Here is a 21,229-nt window from a genome sequence, read left to right on the forward strand (position 1 = left end):
TGTGGCTGGTCCAGGCTGAGGTTCGAGTTCTCCCTCGGACATAGGTGTGTGTGTTTGTCCTGTGGATAATTTAAGTTAAGAAGTGTGTAAGCTTAGTGACTGATCACCTTAGCAGTTAAGTCCCATAAGATTTCACACACACCCAAACATCTCCGTAACTCTATCACGCTTACCAAATAACCCTGTGACGAAACGCACCGCTCTTCTTTGGATCTTCTCTATCTCCTCTGTCAACCCGACATGGTACGGATGCCACATTGATAAGCAATACTCAAGTATAGGTCGACGAGTGTTTTGTAAGCCACCTCCTTTGTTGATGGACTATATTTTCTAAGGACTCTCCCAATGAATGTCAACCTGGCACCCGCCTTACCAACAATTAATTTTATATGATCATTCCACTTCAAATCGTTCCACACACATACTTCCAGATATTTTACAGAAGTAACTGCTCCCAGTGTTTGTTCCGCTATCATATAATCATACAATAATGGATCCGTCTTTCTATGTATTCGCAATACATTACATTTGTCTATGTTAAGGCTCAGTTGCCACTCCCTGCACCAAGTGCCTATCCCCTGCAGATCTTCCTGCATTTCGCTGCAATTTTCTAATGCTGCAACTTCTCTGTATACTACAGCATCATCCGCGAAAAGCCGCATTGAACTTCCGACACTATCTACTAGGTCATTTATATACATTTTGAAAAGCAATTGGTCCCATAACACTCCCCTGTGGCACGCCAGAGGTTACTTTAACGTCTGTAGACGTCTCTCCATTGAGAACAACATGCTGTATTCTGTTTGCTAAAAACTCTTCAATCCAGCCACACAGCTAGTCTGATATTCCGTAGGCTCTTTATTTATCAGGCGACAGTGCGGAACTGTATCGAATGCCTTCTGGATGTCAAGGAAAATGGCATCTACCTGGGAGCCTGTATGTAATATTTTCTGGGTCTCATGAACAAATAAAGCAAGTTGGATCTCACACGATCGCTGTTTCCGGAATCCATGTTGATTCCAACAGAGTAATTCTGGTTTTCCAGAAATTACGTAATACGCGAGCAAGCAACATGTTCTAAAATTCTACAACATATCGATGTCAGAGATATAGGTCTATAGTTTTGTGCATCTGCTCGACGACCCTTCTTGAAGACTGGGACTACCTGTGCTCTTTTCCAATCATTTGGAACCTTCCGTTCCTCTAGAGACTTGCGGTACACGGCTGTTAGAAGGGGGGCAAGTTCTTTCGCGTACTCTGTGTAGAATCGAATTGGTATCCCGTCAGGTCCAGTGAACTTTCCTCTGTTGAGTGATTTTACTTGCTTTTCTATTCCTTGGACACTTATTTAGATGTCAGCCATTTTTCCGTTTGTGTGAGGATTTATAGAAGGAACTGCAGTGCGGTCTTCCTCTGTGAAACAGCTTTGGAAAAAGGTGTTTAGTATTTCAGCTTTACGCGTGACATCCTCTGTTTCAATGTCATCATCATCCCAGAGTGTGTGGATATGCTGTTTCGAGCCACTTACTGCTTTAACGTAAGACCAGAACTTCCTAGGATTTTCTGTCAAGTCGGTACATAGAATTTTACTTTCGAATTCACTGAACGCTTCACGCATAGCCCTCCTTACGCTAACTTTGACATTGTTTAGCTTCTGCTTGTCTGAGAGGTTTTGGCTGCGTTTAAACTTGCAGTGAAGCTCTCTTTGCTTCCGCAGTAGTTTCCTAACTTTGTTGTTGAACCACGGTGGGTTTTTCCCGTCCCTCACAGTTTTACTCAGTACGTATCTGTCAAAAACGTATTTTACGATTGCCTTGAACTTTTTCCATAAACACTCAACATTGTCAGTGTCACACTCAACATCGTGTTGATATGTTAGGTAGTCTGAAATCTGCCTTCTATTACTCTTGCTAAACAGATAAACCTTCCTACCTTTTTTTATATTCCTATTTGCTTCCATATTCAGGGATGCTGCAACGGCCTTGTGATCACTGATTCCCTGTTCTGTGCTTACATAGTCGAAAAGTTCGGGTATGTTTGTTATCAGTAGGTCCAAGATGTTATCTCCATGAGTCGGTTCTCTGTTTAATTGTTCGAGGTAATTTTCGGATAGTGCACTCAGTATAATGTCACTCGATGCTCTGTCCCTACCACCCGTCCTAAACATCTGAGTGTCCCAGTCTATACCTGGTAAATTGAAATCTCCACCTAAGACTGTAACATGCTGAGAAAATTTATGTGAAATGTATTTCAGATTTTCTGTCAGTTGTTCTGCCACTAATTCCGCTGAGTCGGGAGGTCGGTAAAAGGAGCCAATTATTAACATAGCTCGGTTGTTTAGTGTAACCTTCACACATAATAATTCACAGGAACTATCCCTTCTACTTCACTACAGGATAAACTACTACTAACAGCGACAAACACGCCAGCACTGGTTGCGTGCAATCTATCCTTCCTAAATATCGTCTGTGCCTTTGTAAAAATTTCGGCAGGATTTATCTCTGATTTCAGCCAGCTTTCCGTACCTATAACGATTTCAGCTTCGGTGCTTTCTATCAGCGCTTGAAGTTCCGGTACTTTACCAACGCAGCTTCGACAGTTTACAATTACAGTACCGATTGCTGCTTGGTCCCCACATATCCTGACTTTGCCCGGCACCCTTTGAGGCTGTTGCCCTTTCTGTACTTTCCTGAGGCCATCTAACGTAAAAAACCGCCCAGTCCACGCCACACAACCCCTGCTACCCGTGTAGCCGCCTGCTGTGTGTAGTGGACTCCTGACCTATCCAGCGGAACCCGAAACCCCACCACCCTATGGCGCAAGTCGAGGAATCTGCAGCCCACACGGTCGCAGAACCGTCTCAGCCTATGATTCAGACCCTCCACTCGGCTCTGTACCAAAGGTCCGCAGTCAGTCCTGTAGACGATGCTGCAGATGGTGAGCTCTGCTTTCATCCCGCTAGCGAGACTGGCAGTCTTCACCAAATCAGATAGCCGCCGGAAGCCAGAGAGGATTTCCTCTGGTCCATAGCGACACACATCATTGGTGCCGACATGAGCGACCACCTGCAGATGGGTGCACCCTGTACCGCCCATGGCATCCGGAAGGACCCTTTCCACATCTGGAATGACTCCCACGGGTATGCACACGGAGTGCACATTGGTTTTCTTCCCCTCTCTTACTGCCATATCCCTGAGGGGCTCCATTACGCGCCTGACGTTGGAGCTCCCAGGAAGCCCACCCTCTGCGACCGCCCGAATCTTGCAGACTGAGAGGCAACCTCTGGAACAGGACAAGCAGCCATGTCCGGCCGAAGATCAGTATCAGCCGGAGACAGAGCCTGAAACCGGTTCGTCAGATAAACTGGAGAGGCCTTCCGTTCAGCCCTCCGGAATGTCTTTCTCCCCCTGCCACACCTCGAGACGACCTCCCACTCTACCACAGGTTATGGGTCAGTCTCAATGTGGGCAGTATTCCGGGCAGCCACAGCCGTAGTCCGATCGGGGGATGCATGGGACGAGCTAGCCGTCCCCGAAAAACCCCCATCCGGACCACCACAGTGATGCCCATTGGCAACAGCCTCAAGCTGTGTGACCGAAGCCAACACTGCCTGAAGCTGGGAGCGAAGGGATGCCAACTCAGAGCCTTTATCACGGCTTGCTAACTTGTAACAAATTTCACCGTCAATTGAACTACCAACACTTATTTAAGTATTTAATGTCCGAAGTCTGTGTGTCTTGAGCCTTAGTTTGGTGGCCATTTCATGGATCCGAGGAATTCAGTAGTTGGCAACTTCTGTCGTTTTGGTAACACTGCTCCACAGCTGACAGGTATAGTCAAACAGTGGAGAGTGACTGGCTTTGCTCCAAAACTGGAGGGAGAACGGTAGAGGCTGTTGAATATACAGGTCGTAAACAATTTGAATTACTACACAAATTTTCCTTAATTATTTTCTTGCGTTATTCACTTAAGGACAGCACAAGGAGACATCACGCCAGCACCGTGTAACATAGCATCCAGCCTTGAAACTGGCCTCTATTCGACGAGGGAGAGAGTCATCAAGTTGCTTCAGGTATTCCTCATCCAGCTCAAATCTCTCACTGATGTTTATACACCGTACAGCTACCAAATTGCAGGTATGTAAGTTGCGGCGGTTCAACCACTGTTACACACAGTCCAAAATAGTTTCCATGTGGTTAATTAAGATCGAGTGCTTTACATCTCCAGCCAAGGCGCGATGCATACAACCCTGTGAACACGGCTGGTGTTATCTTGAAAACGGGAATATCCAGAATATATTCATCACAAATATGTAGAAGAAATTGACACACAGAGTAACTGAGAAAGGTAAGCCAATTAGCCTGTATGCTTTATGTTCCATAGATCGTTTGAACGATTCTTTTATCGAGATCGTGTGGAACGAGTCAGTTTAGAAAGTATCTATACACGTTTAGTGCTTTTACAAGACGTTCTCAAATCACGATACGAGTTTGGTAACTGAACATCGCCTTATTACGTATTTTATCCTCATGCTAGAGCTGCATCCTGCCACTTATTTTTGCTGTAACAACTTACTTTCATTCACTTTTTAAATGTTGACGACCTTATGTTTTCGGCTGTTATAAATAAACTTTACTAGTTGTATCATAAGCCCTTTTAGCCGCTAGTAGCCCTTTTTACGTAAGGCGAATTCAGGTTCATTTTGCTAGATGATGAACTGTGGGGTATCCCCTCGTTGTGTTCCTTCACTATAGCAAAGAACCTCTGAAACTTTTTTAAAATGTACTTTCGTATTTGTTATTTGTTAAGTAATATTTAAGTTTATTAATTATCTGGCAGAGTCTTGCAGTTCCATTAAATGATTATCACATCAATCTCTACTTATGAAACAATGTTATAAAGCTGCATTACCTAGTAGAGAATCAGTTCTTTTCACCAAGATTCTCCAATGTACTGAAATATGCGATGCACAAATCAGAATATTTAGATAGTCAGTAGCCGTAATATGAGAACCCTGTTGAATTTTGTTTTACATTGTGTCGACTGTCATGTGTATTATACGAAGAAATGACGTTCATTCTACGTGTATGGAATAAAAAGTAAATAATAATAATATAATTTTTAAGCATTTCTTTAGAGTATCATTATTGTAATGACTTTCTTTTGCAATAAAGAGTTATTCCTTATTTTCATTGAACAATATACAAGTAAGTGATATGGTAAATTAAAAAACAGAGTAAAAATATCAATTCAAAGCATAAAACAATAATAAGTAAAATAAAAAGTTAGAAGAATACACTCCTGGAAATTGAAATAAGAACACCGTGAATTCATTGTCCCAGGAAGGGGAAACTTTATTGACACATTCCTGGGGTCAGATACATCACATGATCACACCGACAGAACCACAGGCACATAGACACAGGCAACAGAGCATGCACAATGTCGGCACTAGTACAGTGTATATCCACCTTTCGCAGCAATGCAGGCTGCTATTCTCCCATGGAGACGATCGTAGAGATGCTGGATGTAGTTCTGTGGAACGGCTTGCCATGCCATTTCCACCTGGCGCCTCAGTTGGACCAGCGTTCGTGCTGGACGTGCAGACCGCGTGAGACGACGCTTCATCCAGTCCCAAACATGCTCAATGGGGGACAGATCCGGAGATCTTGCTGGCCAGGGTAGTTGACTTACACCTTCTAGAGCACGTTGGGTGGCACGGGATACATGCGGACGTGCATTGTCCTGTTGGAACAGCAAGTTCCCTTGCCGGTCTAGGAATGGTAGAACGATGGGTTCGATGACGGTTTGGATGTACCGTGCACTATTCAGTGTCCCCTCGACGATCACCAGTGGTGTACGGCCAGTGTAGGAGATCGCTCCCCACACCATGATGCCGGGTGTTGGCCCTGTGTGCCTTGGTCGTATGCAGTCCTCATTGTGGCGCTCACCTGCACGGCGCCAAACACGCATACGACCATCATTGGCACCAAGGCAGAAGCGACTCTCATCGCTGAAGACGACACGTCTCCATTCGTCCCTCCATTCACGCCTGTCGCGACACCACTGGAGGCGGGCTGCACGATGTTGGGGCGTGAGCGGAAGACGGCCTAACGGTGTGCGGGACCGTAGCCCAGCTTCATGGAGACGGTTGCGAATGGTCCTCGCCGATACCCCAGGAGCAACATTGTCCCTAATTTGCTGGGAAGTGGCGGTGCGGTCCCCTACGGCACTGCGTAGGATCCTACGGTCTTGGCGTGCATCCGTGCGGCGCTGCGGTCCGGTCCCAGGTCGACGGGCACGTGCACCTTCCGCCGACCACTGGCGACAACATCGATGTACTGTGGATACCTCACGCCCCACGTGTTGAGCAATTCGGCGGTACGTCCACCCGGCCTCCCGCATGCCCACTATACGCCCTCGCTCAAAGTCCGTCAACTGCACATACGGTTCACGTCCACGCTGTCGCGGCATGCTACCAGTGTTAAAGACTGCGATGGAGCTCCGTATGCCACGGCAAACTGGCTGACACTGACGGCGGCGGTGTACAAATGCTGCGCAGCTAGCGCCATTCGACGGCCAACACCGCGGTTCCTGGTGTGTCCGCTGTGCCGTGCGTGTGATCATTGCTTGTACAGCCCTCTCGCAGTGTCCGGAGCAAGTATGGTGGGTCTGACACACCGGTGTCAATGTGTTCTTTTTTCCATTTCCAGGAGTGTAGTAAATGCGTAAATAACTTGAACACTTCTTGAATATTCAGCGTCGTCCAATAGGGACGATATTTCGGCAAGCCAACTTCTTGCCATCTTCAGTGTCGTCTTTATATCCTCTCCCCACCTCCAGCCGTCACCACGCGGTCGCTTCTGGGCGTGAACCTCGTGCGGTGGTGGGGGAAGCGCGGCGTCTGGCGTCGATTCAGGACCTTCAGTAGCGCCGAGATCGTCGTTGTACCCGGATCTCTGCTGGCGTGACAACAATGCTCCTTCGTCCTGTTCTGTTCTCATGACGGCAGCGTACTGCCGCTGTGCGTTGGCCATGCTGAAGACTGGTTCGAGGGCCTTGCTTAATTGAAAACCGCTGTCCTTATTTCTTAATCCGTATGCAGTCGGATCTCTACAGCTTCTTTGTGAATACAGTCCCAGAAGGTGTTCGGTTGTTGCAACAACTTGGTATCGTTGTAATTCATGGTGTGACAGTGGGAGATGCGGTGCTCTGCCGCAGCAGACTTTTTCGGCTGAACTTTGTCAGTATAGCGTTTATGCTTAGTGCATCTCTTCTGTGCTGTCTCGATTGTCTGGGCTAGATAGATCTTCCCACACTGACGAGGGATGCGGTAGACTCCCGGTTTCCGGAGTCCTAAGTCATTGTTTATCGATCCCAGCAAGGTTTTAGTTTTGGCTGGTGAGCGAAACATGAACTCGACGTTGTGTTTCCGGAGTATTCTTCCGATTTTTGCTGATATGTTCGCGACATATGGAATAATCGCCTTCGCATCCGTTTTATTCTCGCCTTCAGCCTGCTGTGATCCTGGCTTCTTACGGTCTTAAGTTACGGAGTATGTGGCGGTTGCTTGGTGGAACACGACATGTAACCAGTGCAGTTCATCAGCTCGACTGTCGCAGTCCAAGATTTCGCGTGCTCTGTGCACTAGCCTGCTTTGGACACCTTCGCGTTGTGAAGGAGCTGGACAGGTGGAGGCATGCATGTAAGTTTACGGTAGACACTGTGTCCTAGTGTGCCTTTTGGTCATCGTTTGACGAGCATATCCAGAAATGGGAGTTAATGCCTTCTATCTTAAACCTGAATTTGATGTTCTGGTGCTGCCCACAGCAGATATCACTGTCATCAAAAACGCGCGATGACGGCAGCACGAAATATATCGCCTTTTGAATAACAGCATCCGACTGAATATCCGAGACCTATTCAAGATTTCTCTACGCCGGGAAAACCTAAAATCATACATTAAGTACTTTTACAGAGAGGAGATGCACAGCAACATTAAGGAGTCTGACAAGCTTCCGAACAGGAAGGTGCGACTTTTAGCTTTCCTACTGTTTCTGCTGAGATGCTGAGAGGGTGCAATCATACCAACTTTTTCGAAGGTAGTTCATCACATCAGAGCTCCTGCCTCCAAACGGATCACCAGAAGAGCCAGCCTGGCCTGCTAGTCAGGGATAGGATCCGGTCTACTTGACGCAGACTCGAGGAGGCCGCAAATGAACTCTTCTCGCTCCATCCGCTGTTGGCGTCGACACTCTCCCCTGAGTGGATAGTTTCAGTTAGCTGGTCTCAGGCCAAAAAGGCGTGGTAGTCAGCCACTTACAGACGAACTGCGAAATACGAACGCCTTGCGGCAAAACCACAGCAAAAAGGACATCGGAGAATTGTCAGAAGCTGTACAGAGGAGGTAACTGACTATGCACCTCATCTGTACAAGGAAAGGGCCTAAATTTCACACCAGCGTCGACGACTATGCCAACAACAGAATTTCTTAATGCTGTGGAAAAGGTCGCTCTTGAACTTCCACGGGAAGCAGCAGAAGAAATAGGACGTTACACATGCCGTAAAATACGATGGAAAGTCCACCGAAGCGGGACATCTCCAAGGAAGAGAGAAAAGTACTTTAGCAGTTACGAGAAGACTTTTTGACAGTCATCCTCCCAGCAGACAATGGGAATTGAATAGTTCTGTTCCCACGTTACGGCTGAAAACAAAAATTGTGCGACCTATTAGAGGATGACACACAGAATTGAAGACGATCCAACCGAGTGAAGAGGAAGACCATTGAGCTACTCCAACACACATTCCGTAGACAAGAAGACGGTGAAGAAACTTCATTCACGAGCAGCTGCACCACTTAAACTAGTCCAATTGTTAGCAAGATAGGCGCACCAACATATGAATTAGTGAAACACGTGACAGGGATGCTCACCCTATTTGTGGGCAAATGCCGGCACCATATACGAAATTCGGCACATTTCATCCAGCAGCTCCAGAACTTCCGTCTGAGCCAAAAATACGCTATGGTGCGCTATGGTGCGCTAAGTTATGGTATATGTCTTCACAAGAGTACATCTATGACTATCCCTAAGCCTAATAAGAGAAAATTGTGGGCAGTGCTAATGAAGCTGTCTGAATTCACGCTTAATATACTTTCTACTCTAAGAATATTATAACACACAAACAAAGTGAGTAGCGATGGGCTGTCCTCTATCACCAGTGCTGGTCAGTGTGTTTATCAAATAAGAAGAACCCCTGGAATCGGCAATCCATACGCTCTCATAGTTTCTTTGCTATGTAGACGATACGTTCGTAATCTGGCAACACGGACGACATCACCTACAAGACTTCGCACAAAACCTGAATACACTGCACCAGGACATCAAAGTCACGGTGGAGACAGAAGAAAGCCATCAACTCCCATTTCTATAAGTGCTAGTCAAGCGACGACCAGGTGGCACACTAGGACACAGCGTGTACTGTAAACCGGCACATACAGATTTGCACATGCGTGCCTCCAACTTTCAAACTCCTTCACAACGAGAAAGTGTCCTAAGCACTCTAGTGCACAGAGCACGCGAAATCTCCGAGACTGACAGTTTAGCACATGAATTGCAGCACTTACAGGCCGTGTGCCGTACAAACACTTACTGCAACAGACAGTTACAACGTGCCTTAAGACCGCAGAAGCCAAAAGCACAGCCTGCTGAAGAGGAGAATGAAAAGGTTGCGACGGCGATTTTCCCATACGTCGGGAACGCATCAGCAAAAACCGGAAGAATACTCCGAATACACAACGTCGATTGCATGTTCCGCCCACCAGCCAAGACGAAACCTAGTTGGGTGCAGTAATGTATGCCTTACCACTCCGGAAACCGGGAGTACAGCTCATCCCTTGTCAGTGTGGGAAACAATGTAAGCCAGGTAAACGAGACAGTACAGAAGAGATACACTGAGCATAAACACCACTCTGACGATATTCAGCCGACAAAGTCCGCTGTGGGAGAGAATTGCATGACCCACGGATATACACTATGTGATCAAAAATTTCCGGACACCTGGCTGAAAATGACTTACAAGTTCGTGACGACCTCCACAGCGGCCGGCAACAGCTTCCACTCTCGCAGGCATACGTTCAATCAGATGCTGGAAGGTTTCGTGGGGAATGGCAGCCCATTCTTCACGGGGTGCTACACTGAGGAGAGGTCTGTCGGTGAAGTCTGGCACGAAATCGGCGTTGCAAAACATCCAAAAGGTGTTCTATAGGATTCAGGTCAGGACTCTGTGCAGGACAGTCCATTACAGGGACGTTATAGTCGTGTAACCACTCCGCCACAGAGAGTGCATTATGAACAGGTGCTCGATCGAGTTGAAATGTATAATCGCCATCCCCTAAATGCTCTTCAACAGAGGGAAGCAAGAAGGTGCTTAAAACATCAATGTAGACCTGCACTGTGATTGTGCCACGCAAAACAACAAGGGCTTCAAGCCTCGTCCACCAAAAGCACGACCACACCATAACACCACCGACTCCGAATTTTACTTTTGGCACTGCACACCCTGGCAGATGACGTTCACCAGGCATTTGCCATACCCACATCCTGCCATCGTATCGCCACATTGTGTACCGTGATTCGTCACTCCACACAACGTTTTTCCACTTTTCAATCGTCCAACCTTTACACTCCTTACACCTAGCGAGGCATCATTTGGCATTTACCGACGTGATGTGTGGCTTATGAGCAGCCGTTCGACCATGAATTCCAGGTTTTTTCACCTCCCATTTAACTGCCATAGTACTTGCAGCGGATCCTTATCGAATTTGGAATTCCTGTGTGATGTTCTGGTTAGATGTCTGCCTATTATACATTACGACCCTCTTCAACTGTCGGCGGTCCCTGTCAGTCAACAGACGAGGTCGGCCTGTACGCTTTTGTGTTGTACTTATCCATTCACGTTTCCACTTCAGTATCACATCGGAAACAGTTGACCTAGGAATGTATAGGTCTGGAAACCTCACGTACAGACGTATGGCACAAGTGACACCCAATAACCTGACCACGTTCGAAGTCCATGAGTTCCGTCGAGAGCCCCATCTGCTCTCACAATGTATAATGACTATTGAGGTCGCTGATATGAAGTACCTGGCAGTAGGTGGCAGCATAATGCATCTGATTTGAAAAAAAAAATGTTTTGGGGATGTCCAGATACTTTTGATCTCCTAGTGTACCATAAATTATAACGGCACGAGGTTGTACGAACTATCTAAAACCTTCTGAAACCGTATTCTTAAAGAAGCTGTAGAGATCCGGCTGCATGAGGTACTAATAAATAAGGCCAGCGGTTTTCTATTAAGCAAGGCTTGGGAGCCAGCACTGAGCGTGCTCGAAGCACAGGGCCAGTCTACGTGGAGGTCTGCTCTTGTCATGGCAACTGAAGAGGACGAAGAAGCATTATCGCTACGCCAGCAGAGATCCGCGTCCGGTGAGGGTAGCGGCGCTACCGAGGATCCTGGATCAACTCCCGACGCCGCGCCTCTCCTCATATTACACAAGGTGCGCCCCCGGAGACGTGGAAAAGTGGGGGGTGGGGCGGGGGGGGGGGGGGGAGGATAGAAGGTATTAAGATGGCACCCAGTTTGTCACACAGTGATCAGAAGCCCTTCAAGGTTTCAAGAAGTTGGCCTGCCGAAATATTGCGCCATTTGGACAAGGCCACCCTACTAAATACCCGGGAAGTATTCAGGATTTTCCTACACCATAAAAACCAAAAATAACATACTTTTTAGATATTTTAAAGTGGAATGTTGAAAATACACCGACAGGCCGCTGTGTATACAGCCTATTTTTTCAAAAATGGTGTTTCAGAAAGCAACATTACTACACAAGGATGTGTGTGGCGTGACATCATCATTAATTTATGTTGTGACAAAATTTTTCATTTTCCAAAATTAAGTAATGGTGCTTGAGTGTTTTGCGAAATTTCAGATTATTACGTAAGTTGATTATTGAGTTCTGAAGAACGTTAATTTTATTTCATCTTCTATACGAAACACATTTTTTATGTATCATTATTCGAAGGTATTCCTTCTAAACCTAATACGGCAAATAACTCTTTGGGGTATGTTTTACTCCTCAAAAGAGATACTGAGCAAAAATGAAAAAAATCGTATTGCATTACTTTGATTCCTCTACATACCCGCCATGTTTAATCAAAGTCGTTTATTTTCACACGAGGAGATTTCCTTGGCAGTGAACTTTCTGTTTTTGATTTTGACGCTTGCACTTTACTCGCTCACTCTCGGAAGTGGTATGTTTGCTGTTTAATAATTGGATAATATAACAACATGTTGTAAAATGTAAATACAAAATTTTTACGCTTCCCATTGTAAAATACTTTTTGTATGTCAGTAAGCCAAATATAAACTTCCTCTCTATTTGTGCTGTTTGTCGTAGACTGCGCTTCAAAATTGCCTGCAAGACCGAAATTGGCCAATTGTATAAGGTTTGATAAAGCAAGAAGCAACAGCCGAGGTGGAAACATTACAAAGCGTTCCACGTAATTACTAGTTTTTACTTCAGGCTACCAGTTTTTAAACGGAATAGGAGGAGTTGTCACTGGGAAATGATTTATGGTTAGTTTCAAATATTACTTTCCTACTTATCATGCATATTATATTACTGAGCAAATAAGCAGAAAAGTTAGTTGCATATTAAACTGCTTTTTGAACCACTGCCAGCCTCAACATTGGACAATAAGGAAAATTTTTTATTCAAGTGAAGTACAAACATAGTGGTTTATGTTCACTGTAATGACACTGGACCGAAGTCATTCCCAGAATATCATCGAACTACCTCGGGCATGAACTACACGCTGCAACACTGCGGGTGAAACTCTTTGTTCGACCTTCATGGTCGTCACTGTAATGAAAGCTGGACCGTCCTGTCATTAAGAGAGGTAGGAAACCCATGAAGAACAAAAGTCGGGAACACCAGACGGGGATCTGTAACCAGCTCCTTGTGGGATGCGCCTTTTCTAGATAAGACACCGCAGTCGCTGACCTTTAGAACACGAGAGCAGAGCTTTCTAATAAGACTCACTCTAATTTGTTCAAGTAACCTTTAGTCCAACTGTAAACATTATAGTTTTTCTTGGCCATTAATAAAAGTGGATTGGAGGAAATAGCGAAGAGGAGCTTTGCCATCCCAACGCTGTGCAATCGTTCCGTACAGTGCTTTATGCTTCCTAACGAGCTGCAACGGAAATATGACACCCGATAGAAAAGAATGGTTAATGTTTCTTTAGATCTAAACTGCAAGCGCGCAGGTGGTACGCCCAGTGATGGTGCGTGCTGCTACGAACTGCATTCATTCAAAACTAGTGAACAGACGTTCAAAATAAAGATTACATTTGTGTGTTGACTTTGGAGCAACATTTAATTATTATTTTCCTGTCCTTATTTGATATCATTTGCACTTGTCATCAAAGTAGTTCAGAATTCAAAGTAGCTATACGTGTTATGTAGGGTGTTGCATAGGCTGTATCATAATAAATACCGAACAGTGACATGGATGAAAATATACGTTAACAGAAAGGAAAACGTCCAGTAAACATGGACCCACAGCACAGCCGTTGCGAGGTAATTGTAATTTGTGGTCACGACCTTCCACTGGCTTCGAAATATTGTCCTAGTTTGTATAAATATCTTTGAGTGTAAACATTTCGACTATATTCCACTGTACTTGGGCTTAAATTCGACCCGCTTCCTACCTTTACAAGATATGCGACGGTGCTTTAATAAGTCTAGTAAAAAAGCAAGAAAAATTGTTTGTTGGGTAAACAACTCTCCTTCGGGTCAAGCGATCCCCCAGATTTTTCATTCCATTGCAAAAATATGTTCAGTCAAACGCTCCTAAATACTCATTGACTACAAGTACCACTTCCTCATTTGATGAAAATTTCTTCCCACCAAAGCAAAGTTTCATGTTATAGAACAGGAAGAAGTCACTTAGCGCTAATTCCCTTAAATAGGGTGCATTAGGAACCAATTCAAATCCCAATTCATGCACTTTTGCCACTGATGTGGCACTGGTGAAAGAGAACATTTTTGCGTGCCACTTTTTGCACCAAATGCAAGTTTCAAACGATGCAACAATGAAGCGTAATAGGGTTCAGTTATGATTCTGTTTCTTTCCAAGTAATCTATGAGGACTGTTCCTTGGTAATCCCAAACAACAGTGGGCACCACCTTAACAGTTCGAAAAAAGGTCTTTGGCTTCATCGACGTACTTTGACCAGCCTTTGTCCATTGTTTTGATTATTGTTTTGATTCTAGTGTGTAATTATGGATACAGGTTACATCAGCAGTCACAACTCGGCACAAAAAGTCTTTCGGATTGCGATTAAACATCGCCAGACATTGCTCTGAAATGCTGTACCGGTTGTGGGCAATCACAGTACCCACCGCGCACACAGCTTCTTCATAGCCGATTCTCCATGCAGTATGTTACATATTCGCTCAGTTAAGATACCTACAGTCTGAGCAATCTCACGAATATTTTATTCAGCGATCTTACGTTACCACATCATGAATTTGGACAAACGTTTCCTTTGTGGAGGCGTCAATTGGACGGCTGCAGCGCGCTTCACCTTCGGTGCTTGTCCGATCACGTTTAAATTCATTAATCCAAAACTAAATTGTCTTCAAAGATGGTGCAAAGCTTCATCCAATTCTGTTTTCATTTGTGCGGCAGTCCAACACTTCAAATGCAAATGTTTAATATCAGCACGAAATTCGTTTCTCTGGATTTTCAATCACAGTCTATACACTAATTCAGACGGCTGTCAACAATGATCTGTACACTCAACATGGTTCAAATTCTTTATACGTTCCTTGGAGTAGCCAAGCTTACCAACCATGCAGACCCAACAAAAATCTTCCAATCTTTCACGGAAATTTACCAGGCTTGTCAAACCACCCTCGCCCAACACTGCTTCAGTGCTCTACACTTTACAAGTCACTGTACACTCGTACATGTTAAAGGAAATATTCCATATGGCGTCCTGGAATTCGGACGAAACACAGCACTACGATTTCTTACAGACGACCCCCGTATCATCTCGTAAATATTGACAAGATTGAACAATCATCTATTCAAGTAATTCAACTCTACAACATAGCATGCAGTACATTTCATTTCTAACATGATTCCAGACAGAAATACCCAAATTATTCAAGTCAGATTCCTAGAGATAAAATTTTCTTGAACAATCAACACAAGTTCAAACGAAAGGAACACTATTGCGAAGCAGGTTAATCTGAATTTTACACTACCGGATCAAAAGACTCCAAAGACCTCAGTGTAATGCAGAATTTACCACTAGCTGGTACGGGAGGTGGACATGCCACTACCGGGAATATTGTGCTGTGAGCAGAGGAGCAGTAACAGCAGAACGGGTCGGTGAGGCGAGCTCAGTGACTTGGAACGTGGGCTGGTCATCGGATGTCACCTGAGTAGCGAGTACATCAGGGACATTTAACCCTTCTAAAGCTGCACAAGTCAACTATTGGTGCTTTGACTGTGAAGCGGAAACGCGAAGGAACAACGACAACTAAACTAACACCAAGCAGACCTGATGTACTGACGGACAGGTTTCATGGAGCAATGGATAGGGCGGTTTTAATAAATCGCATATCAGCAGAAGGAATCACTCACGAGCTCCAAAGTGCTATCAGTGGTCCAGCTAGCACAGTTACTGTGCGTAGGGATTTGAAAAGACTGGTGTACAATAACCGAGCAGCACCTTATTAGCCACAATTTTTTGTAACCAATACTAAGCGACGATCGAGGTGGTCTAAAAAGCGACGACTGGAAACGAGAGACTTGAATTGATGATGGGTAGTATAAAAGAAGGTTGTATACATGGAAGAAGCCTGGAGATACTGGAAGGTATCAGATAGATTATGTAATGGTAAGACAGAGATTTAGGAACCAGGTTTTAAATTGTAAGACATTTCCAGGGGCAAATGTGGACTCTGACCACAATCTATTGGTTATTAACTGCCGATTAAAACTGAAGAAACTGCAAAAAGGTCGGAATTTAAGGAGATGGGACCTGGATAAACTGACTAAACCAGAGGTTGTACAGCGTTTCAAGGAGAGCGTAAGGGAACAAATGGCAGGAACGGGGGAAAGAAATACAGCAGAAGAAGAATGGGTAGCTTTGAGGGATGAAGTAGTGAAGGCAGCAGAGGATGAAGTAGGTAAAAAGACGAGGGCTAGTAGAAATCCTTGGGTACCAGAAGAAATATTGAATTTAATTGATGAAAGGAGAAAATATAAAAATGCAGTAAATGAAGCAGGCAAAAAGGAATACAAACGTCTCAAAAATGAGATCGACAGGAAATGCAAAATGGCTAAGCAGGGATGGCTAGATGGCAAATGTAAGGATGTAGAGGCTTATCTCACTAGGGGTAAGATAGATATTGCCTACGGGAAAATTAAAGAGACCTTTGGAGAAAAGAGAACCACTTGTATGAATATCAAGAGCTCAGATGGAAACCCAGCTCTAAGCAAAGAAGGGAAAGCAGAAAGGTGCAAGGAGTATATATAGGGTCTATACAAGGGCGATGTACTTGAGGACAATATTATGGAAATGGAAGAGGATGTAGATGAAGATGAAATGGGAGACATGATACTGCGTGAAGAGTTAGACAGAGCACTGAGAGACCTGAGTCGAAACAAGGCCCCGGTAGTAGACAACATTCCATTACAACTACTGACGGCCTTGGGAGAGCCAGTCCTGACAAAACTCTACCATCTGGTGAGCAAGATATATGAGTCAGGCGAAATACACTCAGACTTCAAGAAGAATATAATAATTCCAATCCCAAAGAAAGCAGGTGTTGACAGATGTGAAAATTACCGAACTATCAGTTTAATAAGCCACAGCTGCAAAATACTAACACGAATTCTTTACAGACGAATGGAAAAGCCAGTAGAAGCCGACCTCGGGGAAGATCAGTTTGGATTCCATAGAAATATAGGAACACGTGAGGCAGTAGTGACCCTACGACTTATCTTAGAAGCTAGATTAAGGAAAGGGAAACCTACGTTTCTAGCATTTGTAGACTTTCAAATTCTGACGGTGGCAGGGGTAAAAAACAAGGAGCGAAGGGCTATTTACAATTTGTACAGAAACCAGATAGAAGTTATAAGAGTCGTGGGACATGAAAGGGAAGCAGTGATTGAGAAGGGCGTGAGACAGGGTTGTAGCGTCTCCCCGATGTTATTCAATCTGTATACTGAAAAGCAGTGAAGGAAACAAAAGAAAAATTCGGAGTAGGTATTAAATTCCATGGAGAAGAAATAAAAACTTTGAGGTTTGCCGATGACATTGTAATTCTGTCAGAGACAGCAAAGGACTTGGAAGAGCAGTTTAACGGAATGGATAGTGTCTTGAAAGGAGGATATAAGATGAACATCAACAAAAGCAAAACGAGGATAATGGAATGTAGGCGAATTAAGTCGTGTGATGCTGAGGGAATTAGATTAGGAAATGAGACACTTAAAGTAGTAAAGGAGTTTTGGCTGTTTGGGGAGCAAAATAACTGCTGATGGTCGAAGTGGAGAGGATATAAAATGTAGACTGGCAATGGCAAGGAAAGCGTTTCTGAAGAAGAGTAATTTGTTAACATCGAGTATAGATTTACGTGTCAGGACGTCGTTTCTGAACGTATTTGTGTGGAGTGTAGCCATGTATGGAGGTGAAACAAGGACGATAAATAGTTTAGACAAGAAGAGAATAGAAGCTTTCGAAACGTGATGCTACAGAAGAATGCTGAAGATTAGATGGGTAGATCACATAACTAATGAGGAGGTATTGAATAGGATTGGGGAGAAGAGAAATTTATGGCACAACTTGACTAGTAGAAGGGATCGGTTGGCAGGACGTGTTCTGAGGCATCAAGGGATCACCAATTTAGTATTGGAGGGCAGCGTGGAGTGTAAAAATCGTAGAGGGAGACCGAGAGATGAATACACTAAGCACATTCAGAAGGATTTAGGTTGCAGTAGTTACTGGGAGATGAAGCAGCTTGCACAGGATAGAGTAGCATGGAGAGCTGCATCAAACCAGTCTCAGGACTGAAGACCACAACAACAACAACATTCGCTGTTATTGAAGTTCGCCAGCGGTATCTTATGCCTTGTGCCCGTTGACGTTACCGTTACCTGCCTTGGTCGCTGACGTAATTTTAGGCAGTGTATTTTCCTCGTCGTGTTGTTACTGTCCAGCACAGCGTGTAGTTCGACAGCTGAGGTGTTGTTGATCGTTGTGGGCGCCAATATGCTGTGTGTCGTGTATTGAAATTTGTGGTCGTTTTGCCGGTTGTGTGGAACAGAACTGATTTCGTTGACTGGTCGGTCAGCTGTGTGTCAGTTGGGTCGCCTCCAGATTAAGAAGTCGTTACACAGACTGCCTGTCTCAGCTATTCAGGTGTTTGTGTTATAATCCCAGGCCGACCCTTGGAAACTTCTGAAAGCCGTTCCTTGTGTGTTTTGTAGTAATTTCTCTGTTTGAATTTAGTTATTTGTTTGATGTATGGTTTTCAGCCGAGTATCAATGTTGTTGTTGTGGTCTTCAGTCCAGAGACTGGTTTGATGCATCTCTCCATGCTACTCTATCCTGTGCAAGCTTATTCATCTCCCAGTACCTACTGCAACCTACATCCTTCTGAATCGGTTTAGTGTATTCATCTCTTGGTCCCCCTCTACGATTTTTACCCTCCACGCTGCCCTACAATACTAAATTGGTGATCCCTTGATGCCTCAGAACATGTCCTACCAATCTATCCCTTCTTCTAGTCAAGTTGTGCCACAAATTTCTCTTCTCTCCAGTTCTATTCAATATCTCCTCGTTAGTTATGTGATCTACCCATCTAATCTTCAGCATTCTTCTGTAGCACCACATTTCGAAAGCTTCTATTCTCTTCTTGTCTAAACTATTTATCGTCCATGTTTCACTTCCATACATGGCTACACTCCATACAAATACTTTCAGAAACGACTTCCTGACACTTAAATCTATACTCGATGTTAACAAATTTCTCTTCTTCAGAAACGCTTTCCTTTCCATTGCCAGTCTACATTTGATATCCTCTCTACTTCGACCATCATCAGTTATTTTGCTCCCCAAATAGCAAAACTAATTTATTACTTTAAGCGTCTCATTTCCTAATCTAATTTCCGCAGCATTACCCGATTTAATTCGCCTACATTCCATTATCCTCGTTTTGCTTTTGTTGGTGTTCATATTATACCTTCTTTCAAGACACTGTCCATTCCGTTCAGCTGCTCTTCCAGGTCCTTTGCTGTCTCTGACAGAATTACAATGTCATCGGCGAACCTCAAAGTTTTTTTTCTTTTCCATGGACTTTAATTCCTACTCCGAATTTTACTTTTGTTTCCTTTACTGCTTGCTCAATATACAGATTGAATTGCATCGGGGAGAGGCTACAAACCTGTCTCACTGCCTTCCCAATCACTGCTTCCCTTTCATTCCCCTCGACTCTTAAAACTGCCATCTGGTTTCTGTACAAATTGTAAATAGCCTTTCGCTCCCTGTATTTTACCCCTGCCACCTTCAGAGTTTGAAAGAGAGTATTCCATTCACCATTGTCAAAAGCTTTCTCTAAGTCTAAAAATGGTAGGTTTGCCATTCCATAATCTATTTTCTATGATAAGTTGTAGGGTCAGTACTGCCTTACGTGTTCCAACATTTCTACGGAATCCAAACTGATTATCCCCGAGGTCAACTTCTACCAGTTTTTCCATTCGTCTGTAAGGAATTCGTGTTAGTATTTTGCAGCTGTGGCTTATTAAACTGATAGTTCGGTAATTTTCACATCTGTCAACAACTGCTTTCTTTGGGATTGGGATTATTATATTCTTCTTTAACCATACAGTAAAACTGCATGCCCCCGGGAAAAATTACGTCTGTAGTTACCCTTACTTTCAGCCGTTCGCAGTACTAGCACAGCAAGGCCGTTTTGGTTAGTGTTACAAGGCCAGATGAGTTATCCAGACTGTTGACCCTGCAACTACTGAAAAGGCTGCTACCCTCTTCAGGAACCACACGTTTGTCTGGCCTCTCAACAGATACCCCTCCGTTGTGGTTGATCCTACGGTACGGCTACCTGTATCGCTGAGGCACGCAAACATCCCCACCAACGGCAAGGTCCATGGTTCATGGGGTGCGGGGACGGGGGGGGGGGGGGGCGAGTATCCATATCTCTGAAATTAATGTTCTTGTCTTGCCCTTAAGACATGAGATTATTATATTTTTATATGGGTCCTTCAGCCCAATTTAAGATAAGGCCTTCTGCCTTTTGGATTGAAACTCTTTCTAGGCCTTAAGCCGTTAAACATATTTGTTGATATGTGGCCTTCAGCTGTGTATTAATATCTCTTAAATTAATGTCCGTGTCTTGCCCTTAAGGCATGAGATTGTTATTCTTTATTTTATATGAGATGTTTTAAGATACAGCCTTCTACCCTTTAAAATTAAAACTCTTCTTCTAGGGCTTAAGCCGTTAAATTATTTGTTCGTGAGCGGCCTTCAGCCAAGTCTTCATATCTCTTAAATTAATCTTCTTCTCTTGCCCGTAAGTTATAAGATTGTTATGCTTTTTAATGGGGCCTTCAGCTCAATTTGCATGAAATGTTTTAATATAAGACCTTCTGCGTTTTGATTGAAACTTCTCTTATTGCTTAATATGCGACCTCCAGCCTAGTTCCATTAAAATTAAATAGCTAAGGCCTTCAGCCAATTAGATTGAAGATTTAGAAAATATTCTTGGGGGAAACCTTCAGAAGATCCATGTATTTAAGAATTTTGCTTAAGCCTTGTGCCTTGGATTCTGAATGTGGCCTTCAGCCGATCTAAAGTTAATCAAAGGAGGTTGATTAAAGTCTTGAGAGTTTTGCATCCTTGTTGTAATATTGTGTATTGTTAAATAAAGTTTGTATGTTGAGTCCAACTGACAGGAACTCATTTTGGCCCCTTTCCACAACCTAATCAGCTCTGTCCTGCTAGCCTAGGCATTTCATTTCAAACTTTAAACTCGTGGTCTGGGGGTAGCGTCTTCGAGTAGTAATCAAAACGTTCTCCGAACTCCGCCACTGCATAAGCTCTGAATAAAAATCAAGACTTCCGCCCTTGTCAAAGA

At 44.2% G+C, this 21,229-nt stretch overlaps 1 protein-coding gene across 1 annotated transcript in view; it reads right to left on the reverse strand.

The window, feature by feature from the left end:
- LOC126413133 (lutropin-choriogonadotropic hormone receptor-like) overlaps positions 1 to 21,229 on the reverse strand; it is a gene marked incomplete at its 3' end in the record, with an annotated part of 673,520 nt that overhangs the window by 115,541 nt on the left and 536,750 nt on the right. The window lies entirely within an intron of this gene.

The sequence above is a fragment of the Schistocerca serialis genome, chromosome 7 (genome assembly GCF_023864345.2).
Source record: "Schistocerca serialis cubense isolate TAMUIC-IGC-003099 chromosome 7, iqSchSeri2.2, whole genome shotgun sequence".
In the NCBI taxonomy this organism is placed as follows: Eukaryota; Metazoa; Arthropoda; class Insecta; order Orthoptera; family Acrididae; genus Schistocerca; species Schistocerca serialis.